Source organism: Triticum dicoccoides, chromosome 5A, assembly GCF_002162155.2.
Source record: "Triticum dicoccoides isolate Atlit2015 ecotype Zavitan chromosome 5A, WEW_v2.0, whole genome shotgun sequence".
Lineage (NCBI taxonomy): Eukaryota > Viridiplantae > Streptophyta > Magnoliopsida > Poales > Poaceae > Triticum > Triticum dicoccoides.
Window position 1 is genome coordinate 606,637,043 of NC_041388.1, and position 12,916 is coordinate 606,649,958.

Here is a 12,916-nt window from a genome sequence, read left to right on the forward strand (position 1 = left end):
GGAGGCATGATATAGCAAGTGGTAGGTATCGCGACATAGCAATAGAGCGAACAACTAAGCAAGCAAAGATAGAAGTGATTTCGAGGGTATGGTCATCTCGCCTGCAATGTTCTCAGAGTTGACGAAAGCTTGATCTTCGTAAGCGTACTCAACAGGTTCCTCGATCACGTACTCGAATCCTGGCTCTACCAAAGCAAGAACACAAGCAAAGGACCAACAATCAATCACGGTGCAATGCGCAAGCAACATGATGCAAAACATGGCATGCTATACTAGATGTGATATGCAATGCATATGCGTGCTTCGGAAGGAAAAGATTGAACCAGGCATCAACTTGGAAAACCAAGTATGCCGCTGGAAGTATGAGATGATTTCGGTCGAAATCGATATAAAGATCACCGGAATCGGAGGCACGGTTTGCAAAATGGCGAGCAAAATAAGAATGGCACAATTCTGCGATTAACAGCACGATGCCATCTAGAATGCCACAAGAAACTAAGCTACTGCACTCCAACATAGCAACAAAGCATATGGCAGTTATCTACTCAAGATGCTTGACAAAACATGAACACTGAGCTACGGCTAAATCACACAGGAGCAGGTTCAAACAAGCATGGCAAAAGTGCAAAAGATAACAGCTTCACAGACTTAGTGAAAATAATAACATGCTAGAAAATAACATCAGGAAGCCATGTTTAGAGCAAGCAAACAACATGCTACAGGAACATATCATAGCAAACAAAGGCATGACATGAATCTACTAAATGCATAGAACAAAAGTACATTACTGATCATGAGCCAAAAAGGCACAGAAGATATGATGACACCCATGTAAACATAGCAAGTTTTATTAACAATTTCAGACTTAGCAGAAAACTAAGCAAGGCATAAACAACATTATGAAGGCATCTTTGCGAGATCAAAACACTCATCACAAGGCCTTGCATGACAAAACAAGCATACCTACAGCAAGATGACATGCTCATGAAGCTAACCATGGCAAGAGCAAGTTCATAGCATGCATGGATCAACATGTAAACAATCTTCCGGGAACATTTTATAGCAAAAGTAGAGCAAGATCAAAACATGCTAGGGCACTCCATAATTGCAAACAGGGGCATGGATGGATAGAGCACTACCATATATCCAAATCATCCTTACTGAAGCAAGTCAAAACAATCATGGATCTCACTATAGCATCATGGTTACATGGCATAAAAATAATAGCAGGAAAATGACTTTGTAAAATCCTAAGTCCCTGAAATCAGCAATAACACGAAGGCTACTTTGCATGCTTGTTCTAGTCACCACATTGATCACAAAAATACATGGCAAGAACCCCTGTAAAGATGGCATGGCATAGATCAAAACACATGTAGAGCTCATGTTCATATGAAGCACCCAACAAATGTGGCAAAAATGACAAATCACCCTAAACTGATAAACAACAGGAGCAAACATTTTATAGCACTCTTGCATCCATGATTTGGGCATCAAGATGGACTCAAACACACATGCCACAATGCAATGAAATGAAGAGCATCTCACAATGAACATTTTGATATATCATGCGCATGAAACGGAGCTACGGTCATGGAGTTATGATGCAATGAATATAGCCATAAAATATGCAGAAAAGGGACTTTGGGAAATTTGGACCTCGGGTGAACAGATCTAGGGTTCGGTGCTCTTCCCGAGGTTCGCCGGATCCTCGCCGGAGTTCGTCACTGGAGGAGACGGGGAAGGCGGCCGGAGGTGGGGAAGACGACGGCGGCCCCGGATCCGGTCGCCGGAGTGCTCGCCGGCGACGAGGGCGGCGCGGTGGCGTTGGGCGAAGGAGAAGGCGAGACGGCGGTGCGGCGAAGCGGGTCGGCGGCAGCGGCGGAGGTGGCCGGTGCGGGCGAGAGGCGGCGGCCGACGAAGGCGTGGCGGAGGAGAAACAGTCAGCGGGCGGCGGACGCGCGGGCCCGCGGGGGCCGGCAATGGGCCTTGGCGGCTGGCGGGGCGGGGATGCCACATGGCGCGATGCCAGTGGCTGCGGGGCGGCGGCGATTTCATCCGGTGGCGGCGGGGGCGATTTTTAGGGTTTCATCTGCGCGAGGATTTTGGGGGAGGGCACATATATATAGCTAGGAGGAGGTAGGAGTGTCCAAATGGAGTGTAGTTTTCGCCCACGCGATCGTGATCCGACGGCAGAGGACATGGGAGTGGTTTGGAAGGGTTATTGGGCTGTTTTAGAGGGGTGTTGGGCTGCAACCCAAAAGAGGCCTTCCGGGTACTCGGTTAACCGTTGGAGTATCAAACGGACTCCAAATGGCACGAAATTTGACAGGTGGTCTACCGGTGGTGTACCAAGGCCTCTTGGAAAATCTCGGTCCATTCCGAGAATGTTTAACACCCGCTCACGAAAAGAGACGAAAGGGGTGCGCCGGTGCACGTAGGAGTGTCGGATTGCAAAACGGATAACGGGGAAAATACTCGGATGCTAGAGACGAACACGTATGCAAATGCGATGCACGTGATGACATGATATGAAATGCATGACATGAACAAAATGCAAAACGGAGACAAAAGCCCAACCACGAAGTGAATCTCATAACCTAAGGTCGAAAATGGCAGAGTCAAAGTTACAAATATGGCAAGTTACATCCGGGGTGTTACAACACTCCACCACTATGAAAGGACCTCGTCCCGAGATCTAGGACTAAAAGAACTCTGGATATTCGGAACGTAGGTGGTCCTCGCATTCCCAGGTGGCTTCTCGGTCGGAATGGTGTGACCACTTCACTTTCAGGAATTTGATAGACTTGTTGCGAGTCTTGCGCTCAGTTTCTTGAAGAATAGCAACAGGATGCTCATGATAAGACATGTCTTCTTGGAGATCAATCTCTTCAAAGTTGATGTTGCGCTCAGGAGTCTTGAAGCACTTGCGAAGCTGTGACACGTGAAACACATCGTGCACATTTGTGAAGTTGGACGGAAGCTCAAGTTGATAGGCGAGATCGCCTCTTTTGCCAATGATCTTGAAAGGACCCATGTATCTAGGGGCAAGCTTCCCTTTGGTACCGAAGCGATGAGTGCCTTTCATTGGAGAGACACGGAGGTAGAAATGGTCTCCGATCTCGAAAGCCAAGTCATGGTGCTTGCTATCATAGTAACTCTTCTGGCGTGATTGCGCGACTTTGAGATTTTCACAGATGACTTTGCACATTTCTTCAGCTTCTGTGATTAAGTCATTGCCAAGAAGTTGGCGTTCGCCAGTCTATGACCAATTAAGAGGAGTACGACACTTTCTGCCATAGAGAATCTCGAATGGGGCCTTGCCCGAACTTGCTTGGAAGCTGTTGTTGTAGGAGAACTCGGCATATGGAAGACAATCTTCCCACTTCACACCGAAAGAAATGACACAAGCCCTGAGCATATCTTCAAGGATTTGATTGACTCGCTCGACTTGGCCACTAGTTTGAGGATGGAAGGCTGTGCTGAAGCGAATGTTAGTGCCCATGGCCTTCTGGAGGGAATCCCAGAACTTAGAAGTGAAGATGCTTCCACGATCTGAAGATATCAATTGCGGAATGCCGTGCAAAGAGACAATCCTGGAGGTGTATAGCTCTACCAACTGAGCTACTGTAATAGGTTCTTTGATAGGAAAAAAATGAGCCACTTTTGTAAGCTTGTCGATGACAACAAAGATAGCATCATTTCCACGTTTGGACTTGGGAAATCCAGTCACGAAGTCCATCTCAATATGGTCAAACTTCCATTCTGGAATGGCAAGAGGTAGGAGGAGACCAGTAGGTCATTGGTGTTCTGCTTTCACCCTTCTGCAGACATCACATTCATTCACGAACTGAGCAATTTCTCGCTTCATTCGAGTCCACCAATACGACCGCTTGAGGTCATGGTACATCTTTGTACTTCCAGGATGAATGGATAGGAGGGAATTGTGCGCCTCGTTCATAATGACTTTTCGTAGATCACCTTTAGGAACCACAATTTGATCCTCGAAGAATAGAGTATCTTTGTCATCAAGGCGATAGCACTTGTATTTGGGTTGGCTCTTGACGATCCCATTCTTCACCTTCTTCACCATTGCATCAAGAAGTTGTGCCTCACGAATTTGATCTTCCAAAGTAGGAGAGACTTGGAGGTTGGCAAGAAAGCCTTGAGAAACAACTTGGAGATTCAGTTTGCGAAAAGCTTCACAAAGGTCCGGTTGGAAGGGCTTGAGAATTAGGCTGTTGCAGTAAGCCTTCCTGCTCAAAGCATCTGCAATGACATTGGCCTTGCCTGGAGTATATTCAATACTCGGATTGTATTCTTGAATCATTTCGACCCAACGAGTCTGTCTGAGGTTGAGGTTGGGTTGAGTGAAGATGTACTTGAGGCTCTTATGATCAGTGAAGATGTCCACTTTCCTTCCCAACAAGAGATGTCTCCATGTTAATAGAGCATGGACAACTGCCGCCAACTCGAGGTCGTGAGTGGGGTAGTTATTTTCGTCGGGCTTCAACTGGCGCGAGGTATAAGCCACAACTTTCTTCTATTGCATTAACACAACACCGAGCCTTGCAGGGAAGCATCACAGAAAACTTCGAATGGTTTGGATTCATTAGGAGGAGTCAAAACAGGAGCCGTGACTAACTTCTCTTTTAGGGTATTGAAAGCAACGTCACACTCAGGCGTCCGGACATACTTCACATGCTTCTGGAGGAGGTTGGAAAGAGGCTTTGCAATCTTAGAGAAATTCTCCATGAATCTTCGACAATAGCTTGCAAGCCCAAGAAAGCTGCGGAGCTGCTTCACATTCTGAGGCGGTTCCCAATTCACAATTGCAGACACCTTCTCGGGATTAACAGCGATGCCTTTAGCGGAGATGATATGGCCAAGGTAAAGAACCTCATCAAGCCAGAACTCACACTTTGAAAACTTTGCATAGAATTGATGCTCTCTGAGTTTGTCGAGTACCAATCTCAAATGCTTGGCATGATCCTCCTTGTTCTTGGAAAAGACCAAGATGTCATCGAGATACACCAAGACGAAATCATTTGTGTAAGGGTTGAAGATGAAGTTCATCATGCGAGAGAACGTTGGAGGAGCATTGACAAGGCCGAAAGACATGACCGTATATTCATAAGAACCAAAGCTTGTTCTGAATGCTATCTTGGGGATATCTTGTTCACGAATGCGAATCTGATAGTAGCCCATACGGAGGCCAAGCTTGGAGAATACTTGGGCACCTTTGAGTTGTTCGAATAGCTTATTAATGTTGGGAAGTGGGTACTTGTTCTTTATTGTTTTCTTGTTCAATGGACGGTAGTCGACACAAAGTTGGTCCGTGCCATCCTTCTTCTTGACAAAAAGAACACCACAACCCCATGGAGATGAACTCGGTCTGATCAGGACCATACGCTCTTGTTCATCGAGTTGTTTCTTCAACTCCTTCAACTCTTCTGGTCCAAGCTTGTAAGGATGTTTGCAAACAGGTTCTGTGCCAGACTCAAGATCGATGATGAATTCAACTAGACGGTGAGGAGGCATTCCCGGAAGCTCTTCTGGAAAGACATATTGATATTCACAAACGACTGTAATTTGAGAGATGGCATTCAACTCGCCCTTCTCGTTGAGAGAAAACAACCGAATGGTTTCATCACAAGCGGCATAAATGATCACTTCCTCAGAAGAGTGTGTCAATTGAATTTCTCTGGCAGCACAATCAAGCAGAGCCTTGTGTTTAGAAAGCTAGTCCATGTCGAGAATTAGATCAATATCCGAGTCACCAAGGACCATTGGAGAAGACAGAAAACTATAGTCTCCCATCTTGATAGAAACATCCGGAACCACCAAACTGGCACTCAACCGTTTACCCGGAGAAACGATATCCATGGATTTACCCAAATGAGAAAAAGTGAATTCATTCTTGGCAAAAAATGGTCTTGACATGAAACAATGCGATGCACCAGTATCAAAAAGAACTTTTGCAGGAATAGAGTTGACTGGAAGGTTACCCATGATCACTTCTGAAGAATCCTCTGCCTGAGCTGCGTTCATCAAGTTAACCTTAGCATGCTTGGGATTATGCTTGACCACTGCATTGCTGGTAGATCTCATAGTGCCCTTTGGTTGAAGCATTTGTTCGCATAGTGCCCTTTCTGTTGACACTTGTTGCAAGTAACCTCTGAGAGCGGACGGTGATAAGGAGCACTTGACCTTGGAGCATGAGACTGAGCTTTGTTCTAATAGCCTGGGTTGGGTGGGTGGGAAGATCGATTGCCACCTTTACTCTTCTGCTGATAAGGCTGATGAAACAGAGGAGGAGGAGGCAACCAGAACTTCTGTTGCTTAGCTGCCACTTGAGTTGAAGAAGAAGATTGAACTGCATCCCTGACTCTCTTCTTAGAAGCATCACACTTGAGCTGAGCATCTTATTGCTTTAGTGCCATGTTGTAGAATTCATCATACTTAGTCGGCTCAAAAAGAACGAGAGCTAATTGCAGATCTTCTCTGAGGCCACCTCTAAATTGATAAATCATGCTCTTCTCATCAGGGACGTCTTGTTTAGCGAAGCGAGCGAGTTTCTGAAACTGGATATTCTATTGATACACGGACATGCTGCCTTGCTTGAGACTGCGAAACTCCTCACGCTTGCTCTCAACAACACTTTATGGAATGTGATGAGCTTTGAAGTCTCGGTGGAAATCATCCCAGGTAATCACGCAACCTCCTCTAGAATCTTTGTATTGTTGATACCACTCAGCAGCTTGATCCTTGAGTTGAAACGAAGCAAACTTGACAAAGTCCTTAGGACTGACATTGCTACACTCAAAGTGTTTGCAAATATCCATGAGCCAGTTGTCGGCGTTTGTGGCCTCGACACAGTTGCTGAAGGACTTCAGCTGGTTTGCGAGGAACTGGTTGAGGGTAGCAAACTGAGGCTGATTGTTGCCTTGGCCTTGATTTCCTTGGTTGCCTTTCCCTTGGTTGTGCTCTTGCAAGAGCTGCAAAAGCATCCGAGTGTTGGCGTTGGTGGCTTCCACGACAGCTTGCCATGCCTCCGGAGGTGGAGGTGGTGGCGTGGGGTCCGGATTCTGACGCATTGGAGGAGCCATCCTGAAGAGGTTGACATCCGTTAGCATCTTGAAAGACATATATTCATGCCGAATCAATGGATCGAAATTGCAACATATAGTCTTAACATTCGAACAAGAATGAACGAATGAATTCCAAAGTAAATCATCACACTTCCATTAAGTTGAGAAGCCACTTAGATAAAGGTAGATGAATAAAACAACAAGGTACGGATATGAACAAATAAGTGGTAAGGATTACCCAATCAAAAACCAACTATCTGCGGGAAGAAATACTAGAGCTACTTGAATTCCCACCTATGAAACTCCCGAAACTTTCTGGTTATGCAATCAGGTGTTGGGGATACAGGGGAAGCATAATATCTCACCCAAAACTAGCAAATCCTACATCCAGCTGTATCCATCCTTCAACACATCACCAAGAAACCTTCAGAAATCATTTACCTCAACCTTCGAAAAGAATCCGTTATACGAGTTATGGGAATACTCATGAACTCCCACCCCAATACTGGGTGGCGTCGAGGTTATCTCACCAACAATTGCATAAAAGAGTTTTTGATGTCGGCGAACTTAGGTATTCCAGAACTGCAATGATGAAATTGTGACGACAACTCAGAGCTCAACTCCCCGGGACACTGCCACAACCCCTTAATGTCAGGAGGCACCAAGAACAATGTTCATGTCACAAAACCATCGGAACGATTCCAAGATACCCGCGTGATCCTAATTTTTTTTTGTGAAATTTGAGGAGAGAAGAGTCAAAACTCTACGTCAGGAGGCCTCACCAGAGCGACGAAGGGACTGAGGAGTAAAAAGAATCCTACTCTCTGATATATAATCCTATAAGACTCAAAACATTTTTGCTCTAGACTCAACAACGTCAGCGATTCGATCAAGCAGGGGGCTCCTAAGTCGGGGAAGGCTCTAATTACCAACTTGTAACACCCACGATGCGGCTATATATCTCCCACGCGTCGGGGCATGACTTAGAGGCATAACCACATGGTAGGCATGTCGCAAGAGGGGTAATCTTTACACATCCCATGTACTCAATAAGAAAGGGATAAGGAGTCGGCTTACAATCGCCACTACACATAATACATAATTAAAACCATACATCATCCATAATACAATCAAGGTCCGACTATGGAACCAAAATAAAGAAAGACAACCCCAAATGCTAGATCCCCGATCGACCCAACTGGGCTCCTCTACTGATCATCCAGAAAAGAAACATAGTATCGGCCCGAATCCTCGTCGAACTCCCACTTGAGTTCGGTAGCGTCCCCTGCACTGGCATCATCGGCACCTGCATCTGTTTGGAAGTATCTGTGAGTCACGGGGACTCAGCAATCCCACACCCTCGCGATCAAGACTATTTAAGCTTAAAGGTAGGACATGGTAGTGAGGTGGAGCTGCGGCAAGCACTAGCATATATGGTGGCTAACTTACGCAAAAGAGAGCAAGAAGAGAAGCAAAGCACGGTCGAGAAGCTAATAGTGATCAAGAAGTGATCCTGAATGCTACTTACGTTCAAGCATAACACGAGACCATGTTCTCTTCCTGGACTCCGCCGAAAAGACACCATCACGGTTACACACGCGGTTGATTCATTTTAATTAAGTTAAGCGTCAAGTTCTCTACAACCGGACATTAACAAATTCCCATCTGCCCATAACCGCGGGCATGGCTTTTGAAAGTTCAGAACCCTGCAGGGGTGTCCCAACTTAGCCCATCACAATCTCTCACGGTCAACGAAGGATATTCCTTCTCCCAGGAAGTCCCAATCAGACTTGGAATCCCGGTTACAAGACATTTCGACAATGGTAAAACAAGACCAGCAAAGCCACCCGATGTGCCGACAAATCCCGATAGGAGTCGCACACATCTCGTTCTCAGGGCACGCCGGATAGGTCAAGCTATGAGTAAAACGAAACCTCAAGTTGCCCCAAGGTGGCCCCGCAGGCTGCCCGGTTCGGACCAACACTCAGAGGAGCACTGGCCGAGGGGGGGGGGTTAAAATAAAGATGACCCTTGAGTCTGCAGAAACCAAGGGAAGGTATATGGTGGTAGGTAGGAAAATGGTAAAACCAAGGTTGGGCCTTGCCGGAGGAGTTTTATTCAAGGCGAACTGTTAAGGGGTTCCCATAACACCCAACTGCGTAAGGAACACAAAATCAAGGAACATAACACCGGTATGACGGAAACTAGGGCAGCAAGAGTGGAACAAAACACCAGGCATAAGGCCGAGCCTTCCACCCTTTACCAAGTATATAGATGCATTAAAGTTAATAAGAGATAATAATGATATCCCAAAACAATATCCATGTTCCAACAAGGAACAAACTCCATCTTCACTTGCAACTATCAATGCTATAAGAGGGGCTGAGCAAAAGCGGTAACATAGCCAAACAACGGTTTGCTAGGAAAGGTGGGTTAGAGGCTTGACATGGCAATATGGGAGGCATGTAGCAAGTGGTAGGTATCGCGGCATAGCAATAGAGCGAACAACTAAGCAAGCAAAGATAGAAGTGATTTCGAGGGTATGGTCATCTTGCCTGCAATGTTCTCAGAGTTGACGAAAGCTTGATCTTCGTAAGCGTACTCAACAGGTTCCTCGATCACGTACTCGAATCCTGGCTCTACCAAAGCAAGAACACAAGCAAAGGACCAACAATCAATCACGGTGCAATGCGCAAGCAACATGATGCAAAACATGGCATGATATATGAGATGTGATATGCAATGCATATGCGTGCTTTGCAAGGGAAAGATTGAACCAGGCATCAACTTGGAAAACCAAGTGTGCCGCTGGAAAGATGAGATGATTTCGGTCGAAATCAATATAAAGATCACCAGAATCGGAGGCACGGTTTGCAAATGGCGAGCAAAACAAGAATTGCACAACTCTGCGATTAACAGCACGATGCCATTTAGAATGCAACAAGAAACTAAGCTACTGCACTCCAACATAGCAACAAAGCATATGGTAGTTATCTACTCAAGATGCTTGACAAAACATGAACACTGAGCTATGGCTAAATCACACAGGAGCAGGTTCAAACAAGCATGGCAAAAGTGCAAAAGATAACAGCTTCACAGACTTGGTGAAAATAATAACATGCCAAAAAATAACATCAGGAAGCCATGTTTAGAGGAAGCAAACAACATGCTACAGGAACATATCATAGAAAACAAAGGCATGGCATGAATCTACTAAATGCATAGAATAAAAGTATCTTACTGATCATGAGCCAAAAAGGCACAAAAGATATGATGGCACCCATGTAAACATAGCAAGTTTTATTAACAGTTTCAGACTTAGCAGAAAACTGAGCAAGGCATAAACAACATTATGAAGGCATCTTTGCGAGCTCAAAACACTCATCACAAGGCCTTGCATGACAAAACAAGCATACCTACAGCAAGATGACATGTTCATGAAGCTAACCATGGCAAGAGCAAGTTCATAACATGCATGTATCAACTACAACAACCATGGCAAAATTGAATAACATGTAAACAATCTTCCAGGAACATTTTATAGCAAAAGTAGAGCAAGATCAAAACATGCTAGGGCACTCCATAATTGCAAACAGGGGCATGGATGGATAGAACACAACCATATGTCCAAATCATACTTACTGAAGCAACTCAAAACAAGCATGGATCTCACTATAGCATCATGGTTACATGGGATAAAAATAACAATAGGAAAATGACTTTGTAAAATCCTAAGTCCCTGAAATCAGCAATAACACGAAGGCTACTTTGCATGCTTGTTCTAGTCACCACATTGATCACAAAAATTCATGGCAAGAACCCCTGTAAAGATGACATGGCATTGATCAAAACACATGTAGAGCTCATGTTCATATGAAGCACCCAACAAATGTGGCAAAAAATGACAAATCACCCTAAACTGATAAACAACAGGAGCAAACATTTTATAGCACTCTTGCATCCATGATTTGGGCATCAAGATGGACTCAAACAAACATGCCACAATGCAATGAAATGAAGAGAATCTCACAATGAACATTTTGATATATCATGCGCATGAAACAGATCTATGGTCATGGAGTTAGGATGCAATGAATATAGCCATAAAATATGCAGAAAAGGGACTTTGGGAAATTTGGACCTCGAGTGAACAGATCTAGGGTTCGGTGCTCTTCCCGAGGTTTGTCGGATCCTCGCCGGAGTTCGTCGCCGGAGGAGACGGGGAAGGAGGCCAGAGGTGGGGAAGACGATGGCGGCCCCGGATCCGGTCACTGGAGCGCTCGCCGGCGACGAGGGCGGCGCGGTGGCGTCGGGCGGAGGAGAAGGCGAGACGGCGGCGCGGCGAAGTGTGTCGGCGGCGGCGGTGGAGGTGGCCGGTGCAGGCGAGAGGCGGCGGCCGGCGAAGGCGTGGCGGAGGAGAAATGGGCGGCGGGCGGCGGACGCGCGGGCCCATGGGGGCCGGCGATGGGCATCGGCGGGTCGCGGTGGCTGGCGGGGCGGGGATGCCACGTGGCGCGATGCCAATGGTTGCGGGGCGGCGGCGATTTCGTTCGGTGGCGTCGGGGGCGATTTTTAGGGTTTCATCTGCGCGAGGATTTCGGGGAGGGCACATATATATAGCTAGGAGGAGGTAGGAGTGTCCAAATGGGGTGTAGTTTTCGCCCACGCGATCGAGATCCGACGATGGAGGACATGTGAGTGGGTTGGAAGGGTTATTGGGCCATTTTGGAGGGGTGTTGGGCTGCAACCCAAAAGAGGCCTTCCGGGTTACTCGGTTAACCGTTGGAGTATCAAACGAACTCCAAATGGCACAAAATTTGACAGGAAGTCTACCGGCGGTGTACCAAGGCCGCTTGGCAAATCTCGGTCCATTCCGAGAATGTTTAACACCTGCTCACGAAAAGAGACGAAAGGGGTGCACCGGTGCACGTAGGAGTGTCGGATTGCAAAATGGACAACGGGGAAAATGCTTGGATGCAAGAGATGAACACGTATGCAAATGCGATGCACGTGAGGACATGATATGAAATGCATGACATGAACAAAATGCAAAACAGAGACAAAAGCCCAACCACGAAGTGAATCTCATAACTTAAGGCCGAAAATGGTACACCTATTCTTTGTTCACGGTTTTTCACACCAGAGGCACTTAATTTGAAAAACGGTTACATTGATGAGACAAGGGATGTAGAAAATCTCGTACGGTTATGAGGTTTGGCCTCTCAGGATGCTTGCGGGGTTTGGATCTATCAACATATTCTAGTTACTGATGTTTCAGGTTCTTTACCTTTGAGCGCAAATCGTATGGCGAAAATTCCAGGGCGGAGAGCTGTAGCATTTCTATTAAATCTCATCTTTGCGCTAGTTCAATTTGTTAGGCAAATTAATTTAGGTTATTGGAAAACTCCTTGGTAGCGGTGGCTAGGGTTGCTGTTCCTGGAAGTGGAAAAATCACTACGATCTACCCGGTGGAATGGAGTGGGATAGAATGATAATTACCTTCAATTACTTGTGTGGTGTTCTTTGCTTCCATCCCCTTATTGTGTCGTTGCACTTTTTTTGTTGCGATTTCCGCCGCCACTGTTGAAGTCCTCGCCGTCGGTCGCCGCAGCCGGCGGGGTTATTGGTGTTGTCGCAGGCAGTGTGTGGCTATGTGTATGTCGGATTTGAGGGTGGTTGGCGAAGGGGGTGGCGGTTGTCCGGTGACGCGAACTCGATTTCAAATTTGTGTTTGTGTGCAGAAGGAAGGAGGAGAGCGTGCGGGAGTGATGAAGATTTCGAGATTTACTTTGCGGAAGGGGAAGCAAGCTAGTAGAAGAGGGAGA